Raw genomic sequence first — 13,622 nt, 5'->3', positions numbered from 1 at the left:
ACTGAGCAATGATAGATGGTTGCCCCACCACACTCCAAGCTCTCCCATTTTGGGCCCTTTAATACAGAATTGCACCTAGGAAGTAGAGACAATCCTTAAGTGTCAGCACTCAAACACTAATTGGTTCCTCAGACTTCCAGGAGCCTAAATAAGCTGCAATTTTTAAATTCATATATTAGCACAGTATTCTGCTTTATGTCCAGCTATCTTTCTGTCCAGTAATAGTTGTGTGAAACTGTTATCCCAGTCCAATTATTATCATTTACAATATCACAGTATATTCAGTTTGACAGTATATTTGAACCTACATTTTATTAACTCTGTTGCTCTTACCGTCACTGTATATAATACGTTAGGTCACATCTGTGGGGGTTTGTGTCTCGCCTTAATGCTCTACATATGTTTTTGTCCCTTGTCTTTAAGCTGCAGAGTGATATCCAGGAGAAGCTAAGAAGCAACCCAAGCTCCAGCATCCAACACTTTCCCAACACATACAGGTTGTTCGAGGAAGACTCTTAATGTATGCCCTCAGGAGTTTGGGAGATTGGGGAGGACAGGCAGGAGTTTGGACGCCTGGAGCAATACCTGAAAGTCATACCTGCAACCAAAGACGTACTCCTCCTGTACCAGTTAAATCTTTTGTTTTGCTAAAATTCTACAGGAATTCATTCAGCACGTCCTCCTTTGTGTCCCCATGAGATACTGAGGACAGGGAGGGGTAAATGAGGGTGATGCATGCAGTTTGGAGCCCACTTTTGGGGTTCCTCGACCTGAATACATCCACACTTGTTTCATGGCACCCTGATGTAATGCCATCATCTCACACATTTTTTAAAATCAAGAACAAGATATAAAGCATGTACAGCATGCATTGTTTAGGGATCAACTCTCCCCTTCTGGATACAGCTCTTAAACGCTTGCTTTTTGACTCCAGTCTAGGCTCGAGGATGTGTGACTCCTGATGAGTAGACTAATCAAGTCACTCAGTATGACCACACCATACACACAACAGGTGTTTGATTTGTACCACGTGAAACTATTGATGGTTTTTAACACACTTATTGGCCTCAATGGGAATATCTCCGGGGGCGAGGTAGTCTACCTCAGCACAATCCCAGACAAAAGAGGTGAGGCATTTCATGTTCATCTTTTTGTGGCATCATTTCCTTTTTTCATGTGGTTGAAAGAATACTGAAACACATACATTGGTGTGATCATACTAAAAACCGGTATGGGCAAATTGCTGTCTTAGAATCGGCGGTAAGCAGTTGCGAGATTGTGATAAATTCTCAACATTACCGTTGTTTCGCATCTGCCTGCTATGGATTAAAATAAGAGACAGAATACCAGGCAGCCACATAATTCTCTGTTCTTGCCATTGAGGAATGCATAGACAGCCCATCCCTGATGCATTTCCGCAGAAAGATAAAGACCTGGCTGTTTGATCAAGAATAGTTACCGGCCTAACCTCGGGAATACATTCAAAGTTTCTAGCGCCGAGACGCCTACGGGCAATTGTACGCGCTGTATAAATCTCAAAAATAAATAAATAAATAAAGCGAGAGATTATTGTGCCGGCCAACGCTATCAGAAGCAGCACAATGTGATTGCCGTTTTGGTAATTGCAGTAAGTTCATTCCGCTACCCACACCTGACAGTATATGAAAGCAAAATTCGCAGTGTGGTGTGAGATCCTGTGTGTGGGGTCTGCCTGCTGGAACATCAGCAGGACTCTGCAGGCAGGCACTGCACATGAGTTTCCTTGCTCGGTAATTTGTTTTTAAGAACACTATCAGAGGCTCGAGAAACGTATTTGATTTACCTTAATGCAATTATCATGAAAGGGAATACATTGCCTGGCCCCTCACAGTGGGATTTGGGATTTTTGCTTCCACCTCGAAGCAGCAGATCAGCCCTACTTTTGGTAAAAAGAGGGAATAAAAAGGAGGTGCTTTTGACTGTTCATAAATTTGCTTGAATAGTTTGCCCACACTTAGGAACACATGCATCATTCTAAATGCCAGTTGCCCTTTGCGACTGGTATTTTTGCATTTGGGATGCATCAACCAGCCGCGGCCCGTGGAGGGAGTTGCGGTGGGGCAGAAAGGCGGGGTGGGGGAGGGCCAGGGTGAGGGGTGCTAACAACCGGAATATGGATAATTGGAGGTAAGTAAACAATTTAATAAATAAAACGAATTACGTAGCGCGGGCTGCATCGCATTTTGGGATGCAGGGCGCGCTACGAAATTTGTTTTATTTATTCAATTGTTTACTTACCTCCAATTATCCATATTCCGTTTTTTAGTACCCACCACCCTGCCACTCCCCCGCCCATCCTCTCTGCCCCACCACAACTCCCTCAACGGGGCGTGGCTGGCATCAACCCAAATAAAAATTTGCAATGTAAGTAATCCCTAAATTTTTGATTACTTAAATTGCAAATGTATTTAAATCGCAAGCACCTTTGAAATTGCATGTGTAATTTGTGAGTACCTATTTGATACTTTCAAATCGCCTCATGCAATTCCCATTCATTCCTATGGGCCTCTAGGCCCATAGGAATGATTGGGAAGCTATTCCTTAATTGTGAATCTCAATTTGCAACTAAGGAATATGTAGGAATCGCAATTATTTTAGCGATTCCTACATGCATAAGGAATTGCGATTCCTAAATAGCAATTTCTAAAAAATCGCTATTAAGGAATCGCAATTCCTTATGTTGATGCATGTGCCCCTGAATGACATAGTTATACCAGTCGCTTTTTGAGCTCATAAACAAGTATCAGTTAGGAGGATCAGTCTGATATGTACCGCCTAATCTTAGTGTCAGTGCACCTTTGACCCATTGTGGCTTCCACCAAGTATCTAATATAGACAAAAAGGAAGTTGAAGGGTTCTGTTCCATCCAATAAATAGTAGGTGATATCAGACAGTGGCTTCATTCTTTACATTCATTTCTTTCTAGGAACTATTCCGTTTCCCATCTCAGCTCTCACCAAAACTATATAGACTTTCCACTGTCACCGTGTCAGGTTCGTTTGTAAACGTAGGCCCCATTGCGTTGTTATGCTTACCTTATTCTGGAATCTGTATTGCATATGTTCTAAATTAAATATCACCTGTAATCTCTAACTCTTGGTTTCGTTTTGTTGGCATTGACTCCACAAGCATGTGCTACGAAAATGAAGGTATTTTGGGCATTGGTTTAAATACTTGTAATTTAGCAATTATAGAATTTAATTAGACTGAGGGAATTGTTCTTAAAAGTATTGCACTAGAATTTGGAACACGTGGACCTGCTATTTTACAATAGAATCAAACAGGAGACCCCATGGTAGTTTTGCCAACTTCCTTACTGCTCAGAATGTGGTGCAATCAGCACATGCAAAACGACCAAGCTTTGGCAAAGCCAATAGGTCACGCATGAACCAGAGCCATTGGCTTTGTCAATGTGTTTTTGCCATATTGTACACCAGAGTGACTGCTGTTTAGCATGGCTAAAAGTTAGTTGCTTAGAGTGTCCTAGAGTGGAGTGTGGGGGGGGGGGATGGGGAAGAGAGTGTTGTAAACTTGATTTGTTGTATTAGAGTGTCGTGGAGTGGAGGAGGGGGAGTAGAGTGTCATACAGTTGAGTAGAGGGGAGCAGAGTTCAGTGGTTCAATGGGGGAGAGTATCGTAGAGTGCAGTGTCATCAGCAACGGCCCTTCCTTAAGGGCGGGGGAGTGCTGCCCTCCTTGCCACCACCCTCAAATAAAACGATAACAAAGCTCTGGAGAGTCTTGGGGGCGGGTCCAGGGGGATGACACTGCTGGGGGGGGAGTAGGGTTGCCCGGCCATCTAAGCCCAGCCAAACCCTCATGAGCAGTGAATCGTTCTCCTGCCCTTGCTGCATTGCTGGAGCTGGAGAGGACAGGCACAGGCTCCCAGCTTGCCTCGGAGCGCAAGATGCCAGCGCTCAGGCCACTCCTGACAATGCTTTTATTCAGCATCAGGATTGGCCACAGTGCAGTCTGGGAGCTTGTGCCCAGGTGCAGGAAGAGCACGATGTGTGGGCGACGATGGCATTGGTGCTGGTATTCAGGTATGTTTTAAATGTAATTTTGTTTTGGTCCCCGAACCGCCCTCTGCCCTCCTTATCTCCCTCTTTCGGCCTGCCCCGCCACTTTGGCTGGGGATGGGCCGCTACTAAGGGTTATAAAGTGCAATGTCATAGAGTGGTTGATATGGAATGGAGTGCAGTAGAGTGGAGCGGGGTGGACTAGTGTGAAACGGGATGGAGTGGATTGAGGTAGTGGGGTGAATTGTATTGGAGTATATTAGGGCGGATTGGGGAGAGTGGGCTGGATTGAGTGGATTGGGGTAGATTGGAGTGTGTGGGCTGGATTGGATTGGAGTGGGGCGGATTGAAATGGGGGAGATTGATTGGATTTGGGTGGATTAGATTGGTTTGGGGTGTATTGTATTGGATTGGATTAGATTAGATTAGATTAGAGTGGTTTAGAGTGGGGTGAATTATATTGGAGTGGAAGGGTGGACTGGACTTGAGGGGGTGTATTGGAGTTGTTTGATTGGGGTGGGTTGGATTGGACTGGAGTGGGGTGGATTGGAGTGTGGTGGGCTGGATGGAATGGATTGAGTGGAATGGACTGAACTGGAGTGGGGTGGGTAGGGGTAGCGAGAGTGTATAGGAGTAGAGTGGGGTAGATTGGACTACAGTGGAGTGGGGTGGGCTGGATGGGGTGGATTAGATTGGAGTAGGGTGGATTGAAATTGGATGGGCTGGATTATATTGGCGTGACTGGAGTGGGGTGAAATTGAGGGGCTGGAATGGATTGGCATGGGGTGGGTGGATTGTAGTGGAGTAGTTTGGATTGCAGTGTGGTGGATTGGATTGGAGTGAGGGGGATTACATTGAGTGGGGTGGATTGGATTGTAGTGGATTGGGGTGTGGTGAACTAGATTGGGGTGGGGTGGCTTGGAGTGGGGTAGGTTGGATTTGGCTGAATTGGATTGGAGTGGGGTGGATTGCATTTGGGTGAGGTGGATGGGATCGGAGTCAGGCAGATTTGAGTGGGACTGATTGTTTTTTGCATTAGAGTGGGGCAGATTGTTTTGGACTGGAGTGGCGCAGACTGAAGTGATGCAGCCTGGAGAGGGGCGGATTGTTTTAGATTAGAGCTGATCGGAGTGGGGCAGATTGTTTTGGACTGAAGTGGGGCAGACTGGTGTGGTGCCAATTAGAGCGGGTCAGATTGTTTTGTATTGGAGCTGATTGTACTGGGAAACATTTTTGGGGATTGGGGCGGGTTTGATTGGAGCGGGGCAGATTGTTTTGGATTGGAGTGGTGCAGAATGTTTTGGATTGGAGTGGGGCAGATTGTTTTGGATTAAGTGACTTGGATTGAATTGGAGTGGGGTGAATTAAGGAAGGAGTGGGTGGATTGGATTAGAGTGAAGTTGATTGGATTGGAGTGGAATACATTAGATTGGGGTGGATTGGTGTGAGGTGGATTGGATTGGATTAGAGTGGGGTGAATTGGAATAGAGTGGGTGGATGGGGGTATGGTAGATTGTATTGGAGTGAGGTGGGGCGAATTGGAGTGGGGTAGATTGCTTTGGATTGGAGTGGGGCAGATGTTTTTTGGATTGAGTGGGGCAGATTGCTTTGGATTGGGTATATTGGAGTGAGGACAAAGTTTTGGGATTGGAGTGGGGCGGGCTGTTTAGAATTGGAATGGGGCAGATTGTTTTAGATTGGAAGGGGGCAGATTGTTTTGGATGAGAGGGGGAACATTGTTTTGGTTTGAAGTGGGGCAGATTGTTTTGGATTGGAGTGGATTGGGGAGGGAGGAGGGTGGATTGGATTGAAATGAATTGAATTGGATTGGATTAGAGTGGAATAGATTGGATTGGGTGGATTGGTGTGGGTTGGATTGGATTGGAGTGGGGCGAATTGGGATGAAGTGGGTGGATTGGATTGGAGTTGAGTGGGGTATATTGGAATTAGGTTTGTTGGAGTGGGGCAGATTGTTTTGGGTTGGAGCAAGCTGGAGTGGAGCACATTTTATGGATTGAGTGGGGCAAATAATTTTTAATTGGAGTGGGGCGGGTTGTTTTTGATTGTAGTGGGGTGTGCTGTTTTGAATTGGAGTGTGGCAGGTTGAAGTGTTGCAGATTGTTTTAGATTGGAGTGTTGCATATTGTTTTGGATTTGATTGTGTCAGATTGGTTTGGACGGAATTGTGGCAAATTGGAGTGGCATATTGTTTTGGAGTGGGGCAGATTATTTTGGATTTGAATGGGACAGATTGGAGTGGGGCAGATTGGTTTGGTTTGGTTTGGAGGGGGATGGTTTGGGAGTATTTGAGTGTGGTGGATTGGATTGGATTGGGGTGAGTGATTTGGATTGGAGTGGGGTGAATTGGATTGGTCTGGGGTTGATTGGATTGAGTGCAGTGGATTGCTGTAGGGTGAGATGGGGTGGATTGGCTACTCGATTATGTGTTAAAGCATCTTTTCAGACATTACACATGAGAAAGAAACAATGTTGTTTTGCAGTAAAATAATCCTCATCTTTTGAGAATAGCGCCCAAAGCAAAAACAAAAGGAAACATGAATGGAAATTGAGAGAAAAGACGACTTGACAAAATAAAGGAAAATTTACTATACAAAGTTTTGTTTGTACTGTTGTGCATGTTTTTGCCTGCCACATGCATTCTGTTTGCAGGGCAAACAAAATTAAACAGAACTAAATAGTACTTCTGTAGAACATAGAAACCTTCTCAGGGGTCCCACTGTTACTTGGTCCGCTTAAACCAACAAAGAAGAAATTGGCACAGAAGTTGAAATATAAAAGGTCACATCTTTATTAACCTCAAATGAGGGAGACTATGTCACACAGAAGCCTTAGCAACTGAATGAGGCAGTCTAAGGAGTACATAAAACTGGGGCCTTATATATGCTTAGGGTTACATAGTCAGCATAAGACCAAGGGGCAGTCCTGGCTCATGAAAGCATGCAAAATGACTAATATGGGCATGCAAGATCTGCTTGCTCAACAAAGGGAGAGGAGCTAACAGTTTCAAATTTTGGTGAACACACCCTGACATTTACAGACTAGAAACAGTTGCAAGGACAGCTGCAAGCTCAACTGAGCTTGTGCGAAGGTGGAAGATGTTGAATATAGTTAGTTTCTAGGCAGATTACAAGAGCAGTCAACACTGAGGGAGGCCAGAGCACATGGCGAGCACGTGACAGCACATGGCTAACTAAAATGGCTGCCAAAAATACAAAATGGCTTTCAGCTCATGCTAACAAATCCGTCCAATATTTAACAGATGGTCCTTTTAGCATGAGCTAAAGACATTCCTATGATCCAGTAGGAATAGAGAAAATATTTTTCATTTTCATAAATTTATCAATATCCTAATTCATTGCTAGATGGGCATTTTGCATTCTAAACATTTCATTAAGCGGGTACATATAAAGTATAAGCAGGAATACAAAGGGAACAAAGCATCTGGTCATAATTAACATTTAGGTAGCAGGAGAAAGTAATGACCACTATTGCAAATAGAATTATAATTTTTCTAGTCCTAGGAAAAAGCAAATCCTAAAACCATCTAGTAAACATTTTCAGGGCTACTTGTCCATTTTCCTTTTATGAGGGCTAGAACATCAATTTAATACATTCAAGGAAAGGGCAAAGTCACATTTTTCAATTGCTCAGAAAAATGTTTTTCGTGCATAATAAATATAACTAATGAAAATATTAAAGCTACTAAACAGATTATTACAAAAACAATCCTGGCTCCAAGGGACCAGGAGGACCACACAGGGCCATAGGAATTAGGATGAAGAGGTGCAAAGGGCTGCCCCTCCTTAAAAACGGGACATCCAAAGGGGTACATTATTGACAAAAAGAAGAAGTCCTTGGGGAAATAGAAGCCGCTGTACAACCAAGCCAGAGGTGAGTCTTTTCCCTGTGTCCGTTTGAGCCTCATAGGCAGGCTCTTGTTGTTTCCACAGTGTAGCTGCACAACTCGCAACTCAAGAATCACAGCCCAGTTTCAAGGAAATAAAGTCTCTTCTTTCAGGATAGGGCAGTCACCCACCAGGCAAATGCTCTTAGCAATCCTGTCCGGTGTCTCAGGCAGTGCACCAGTTTTCTTCACTTCAATCTAACAGGCACCAGAGACACAGCACCTGTACCCTAATCTCAAGTCCTTCCCTAACTCCTGTATTGCTCTGATGGCGCACTGCTCATTTGTTGGGGCCACACATTGCATCCAGTGTACCCAGGTATCTCTTGACCAACAAGTAAAGGAGCAAACTTGTATTCACTTTGGGACCAGGATTCAGAGGCCTGATGCTAGGATATCTGAAGCAACCCTTGTTTCAAAAGGGGTCACCTCAAGCAAAGCCTCCTCGCCATTCTGGTCGGTCTGTGACTCTCAGCTGGGCATGATCCACGATTTCTCCTTTCTGATTTGTGACCCTGTCTTTCGCCCAATACAGTGGCAGAGGTACACATTTGATCACAGGGCTTCCGCCTTCACTGAGGTCCTAGTTGCCAGCAATGCCTGTGCTGGTTACCTTCAAGCTGGACTGGTGCTGACGCTGACTCCCCAGGCTGAATCTGATGTCCGGGCCCCTCTGGCAATGGTTGTAAAGCAGCAAATATCTATTGGTGGACAGAACAAAAGGTCTTTAGACAAGGCACAGAAAGAGTCTATAAACAGAGAGGATAGTGTCAGAATACTTCCTAGTCTTGAGACGCCCCATATATTAGCAAGGCACCCAAGAACCACTTCCATCTATCTATGTGAGAGCAAAAAAAAACAACAGCCTGGACCTATTGGCAAGTATAAAAGGAACTCTTTGGCGAACTGACAAGATTAATACATCACCCAATCCCAAGCAGCCAAAGAAGTCTCTATTCATTTTCTAAATTCAGAGGAAAAAGAGAAAAATAACACAAACATACTCTAAATCCTTACATTGGTGTATTCCTGTGTACTAATCTGAAAACCCTCAAAAAAAGGAAATGTTCTACACTTTTGCTCATAGATTTTAAACTACTTGTACAGGACTGCAGACACTTCTAAAATGATTCTTCTTAATAAAAACACCTACATTGTACGCTTAGGACAATGCTCTCATGTTATAGGAGCAGCAGGAAAACCTAAAATGCTAATTTAACAGGGTTTCTTATCCATAAAACAACATTTCCTTCAAAACATTTTTTTTGTGCTAAGGATCACATGGGCATCTTTCCTGTGTTCTACTTTTCATGATTCAAACTATGCAACATCAGCTCTAATAAGGACTGTCAGTTTATTTACATGGACTAGCTAATAAAAAACTAGCAATTCCCTTGCAAAGCTATGTAGCATGGAATAACATACAATAATGGTGTTATCACCCAAGACTTTTAGAACAAAAACTACCCACATCTAGCTCCCCTTAAAAGTCAAATAAGGGAACAACAATCTAGACTATTTGTCCTGTTATAATTTCATCAAACAGGATGGGCAGTAACATAACATATATTTTTATTCATTTTATTAATGCTAACAATGTTTAAAACAGTATTACTGAATAGCCAATTAAGTGTCTCATTGCTATTTCACAGACAACTTAAGAGAGGCTAAAAGAAAATTGAGAAAAGGAGAGAGCAACATACAAATTAACTAGCTTTTAATTTGTAGAGGAGCTAGCCTCCTTCCCCCATTTTGACAGTAGGAAACCTGAAACAGGTTTCACTTCTGTCAACACTATCAAACCCTATTTGTAGCAACTAGGCATAAACAAAGTTATAGGAGGTAAATTGTACTTTTGAGGAGGTAAAGAATATGAATACCTTTACACATAGAAGGGGAGAGGGTCTAAAATAAACTCTACCACCCCGGACCCCCATAAAGTCTCAAGTAAACACACAACGGGGGGTGGAGAGCACGAGACTTAACATATACCAAACTAGACAAACTCATCTGTTTGAAAAAACTGCCCTCACTCACACACCGAAGTGTGTGACATGCTTCATCATAGGGCCTGCTTGCAATACACCCTGGTGTAGCCACACTCAGGGCGGAGCATAAGGGAGGGGAAAAATAATAAATTCCACACAAAACAAAGTACAACCACAGAACTCAACACATAATACACGTGAACATACAAAAGTGATGAAGCAGTGCAAATCACCAAGTGACTGAAAGTAGTGATGCGACAAAAAGTGTAGTTAATGGGAAATAATTCAAACTGGTTTAAGGATACCAACCCACAACTGGTATTCCAAGGTTCCTCCACCAGGATTAAAAAGAAAAAGGATGGGTAATGTCTTGATAAGAAGATGAGGCTTCTCAAGACTTCCCTCTTGGTACTGCTATGGTCAACATGTTTCGACCGACTTACTGTGCCTCAAAAGGTCACCCCGGTCTTCTTTAGGACTGATGTCGCTTTCAGTACCACCTCTGGCCCCACCGTATTTCGGTTAGTGTGCCCCTTAGTCAGAGCCAGTCTAATAGGATTCTGGCCCTTTTCGTCACGTGAAGTGAATGTTCCCAATAGTCAGGGAGAACATTAACGAGTTTATATGGTATAAAAACTCGAACTGGTGTCCGTCAGGAGGGTATCCCGGGAACACAATTGTTCCGTGGGCCTGCCCTGCCGTCTCTGCCTGTTGTCCAGATCACTGTGTTTAAAGAATATGAATACCCAAACCCAAATCCTTTTAGCAAATGAATAAGTGAAACATGAGGGCGAATGAATTCAAACTAAATCCCATTGGCTCAGCCCTAGTAAGCACCAAACTAAAAGCATTAGTGCTGTATATATGGCCAAACCCACATATACAATTATATTGTGGTATATTCATATGAGTGCATAAAAACTTGCTTTTGCCAACTAAGAATAAGCACAACTCCTCCTTCTTGCCATGCGCTGTTATCTTGTCTTTCAAAAAGTTTCAGATGTCAAAATGTCTAAGCAGACCTTGCTCTGGTAGCCCTGCCAGGCTTCTAAATATAGAACTGACTTTTAACTCTTCCCAGCTGTCCTATTATGTGTGCAAGGCTGAACACCAGACCCATTCCCGTTTGTCAGTTTTAAGTGAATAATTTCTGCTCATTTTTGATCCATATTTTCAATTATAAGCAGTGTGCAGTAGACTTGGATAACAATATAGAAGTCAGCTATTTGTATTATACCTAAATGTATGCATTTACTGAAGCCTAAGGCACTTTAAAAGCTGCTCTGAATGAAAAAAATGCTGTTTAAATAGTGAATTGTAACCAATTGCGACTTTGATATTTGGGGCACTTAAAAATGAATATCCTATCATTTCTTTGCATAATAGCCATCCTCAGAATGTTCTCTAGATAGTCCAGGAGAAACAAATCAAAAATAATCATATATACTCTTATAAAAATGAGTTTATTAGGCCTGCGCAGAGTGATATTTCATATGCAAAATTCCTCATTATGTGATACAACAAAACTTAAATTACATTTTGATGCTAGGAGGTCACAGTATGAGTGTTAAGCTTTATAAATATTAAAAAAATATTTAAAAGCACTCATTTTTTAAATAATGTTTCATAATTAATAATTTCTTTTTTTTTTAATAAAACCAATCATTTTGGATAATTCCACATATGAAAAGCAAGCTGCATCACTTGCCTATCATATTTAGACACATTCATTCATAAGCCTAAGCACAGAAGCCTAACTTGAAACATGAAACGTTTTGCGCCACTTTTAAAAGGACAATTATTGAACATCAGAACCAAGAATGTGCTTATGTAAAAAGGCCTTAAGAAAGGAAATCCCTACTTTAAATGGTTTCCTAGTATCTAAAATAATGAGCCTGATTTTTGTAACTTTTTAAAACAGCAGTCTGGAATGCAGGATTTTACCCCGTGTTTAACTGACAAAATCCTGGCTGAGTCAACATTCCTGTCTCTCCATGGCCTACAATCAAAACAACAGCTGCTGCTAAGCGGCAGTTAAAACACAGCTGTTGTACAGCTTTTTTCGGTGTTGAAACGTAAGCACGGTGGCTCTCTATTTAAAACTTAGGCATTTCAATGCATGTTCTATATAATGTGTTTTAGTTCAGCAAAATCCAATTTACTCAGATGATGTGTTTGCCTGTTAATATCCAATACAATGTATCTAAGGAAAATGGTGTAACATCTTATTGCTTATTTATTGCAAAACACACAATTTCATTTTTGAGACCTATTTTATTCCTATTGAATGTGAATTCTAATTTTATCTTTTAAGCATTAGCAGTTTGTACATGTGCATAGTTGCTTATTTTTATCAATTATAATAGTAAGATGCAGTTATTTAGCATATCATATGGTTCATTTCTGGATTTTTATTTAATTTGTATTACATATTAATTAAATGACATTTAGCATAACAGACTGATAACAGCAAGAAAACACAAACACACACATTGAGCTCATTCCAGACATATACAGAAAGGGGTAAAACACTCAGGACACACAATACAGCGTGCTTAAGGCTAGCAATCCTTACTCAAAGAGCGCAATCGCTATTTACTTACAGAAGTATCACTAATGTGAAAACCACAAATCACATAGATATTTAAACACACATTTAACCCACAGATCAACTCTGAAGACAGAAACAAAGGACAGCTCACAGACTGTACTTAAACAAAACCATTTGTAAATACTAGTTGTAAGTCATATTTACAAGAAGAGCTTCTCAATAGTATTCCAAAAGACTGCAAAAAAACCAGCCCAACAAACTGTTTTATTTCCAAGAAGCCAAAATACACTCAATTCACTAGCTGTGGCTGGCGGAACACCAAAGAATCGCTCTGCGTATCTCCATTTATAAACATGCGCAGAAAAGGATCCTTGTTTGTATTATGTCCATATTTGAAATCCATGGGGATACAGAATCACCAAGGAAGAAATCTGTTTTTATACCTAAACCTATTTAGGTATTCCCTCAGGGAAGCTGGCTAATTTAATTCACATCTCACTATGGTACCTCCAAAAAGCAACACATTCTTCGATGTGTGCTTGAAACAGGCATGCCAAAAATATTGCAGGATATGCAGTATTATAATCAAAGTAGTGCTTAAGGTACTTTTCGCACGTTGCGCCGTTCAAATAAATTCAAACAGAGAAAAATCTCCTCATTACCTGCTAACACAAATTGAACTTCGTATATCTATCCCATACAAATCCAAAGTTGGCCAACGCAAATTCCAAAATTCCAAAGCCACAGTATGCAATACTAAACTACCTTACCAATCCAAGGCATCAAACCAACAGCAAGTGGCGCAGATCGTCTCTTACCAAGCAAATGGTTGTCCAAATTCTAACTGCCAAGTTCTGAATGACCTAACGGTTGTTTTATTTTTCTTAATACTCACGCCAAAAAGGTTCTCAGTCAGGAGTGACATCATGTGGAGGATCAAAATCAGGAAGATCAGAAATATATTGGTGCATAGAGTACTTCCTTAGTAGAGTCCTGTCCTGTCCTCCTCTGTAGATTTCTGTCGCCTGACAAGATCACTCCTTAGATAGCCACTTCTCTGATGAGGTCCATGTTGGAGCGCCATTTGTAGAACATAGAAAC

The sequence above is a fragment of the Lissotriton vulgaris genome, chromosome 5 (genome assembly GCF_964263255.1).
Source record: "Lissotriton vulgaris chromosome 5, aLisVul1.2, whole genome shotgun sequence".
Lineage (NCBI taxonomy): Eukaryota > Metazoa > Chordata > Amphibia > Caudata > Salamandridae > Lissotriton > Lissotriton vulgaris.
This window is presented reverse-complemented; position numbering follows the sequence as displayed.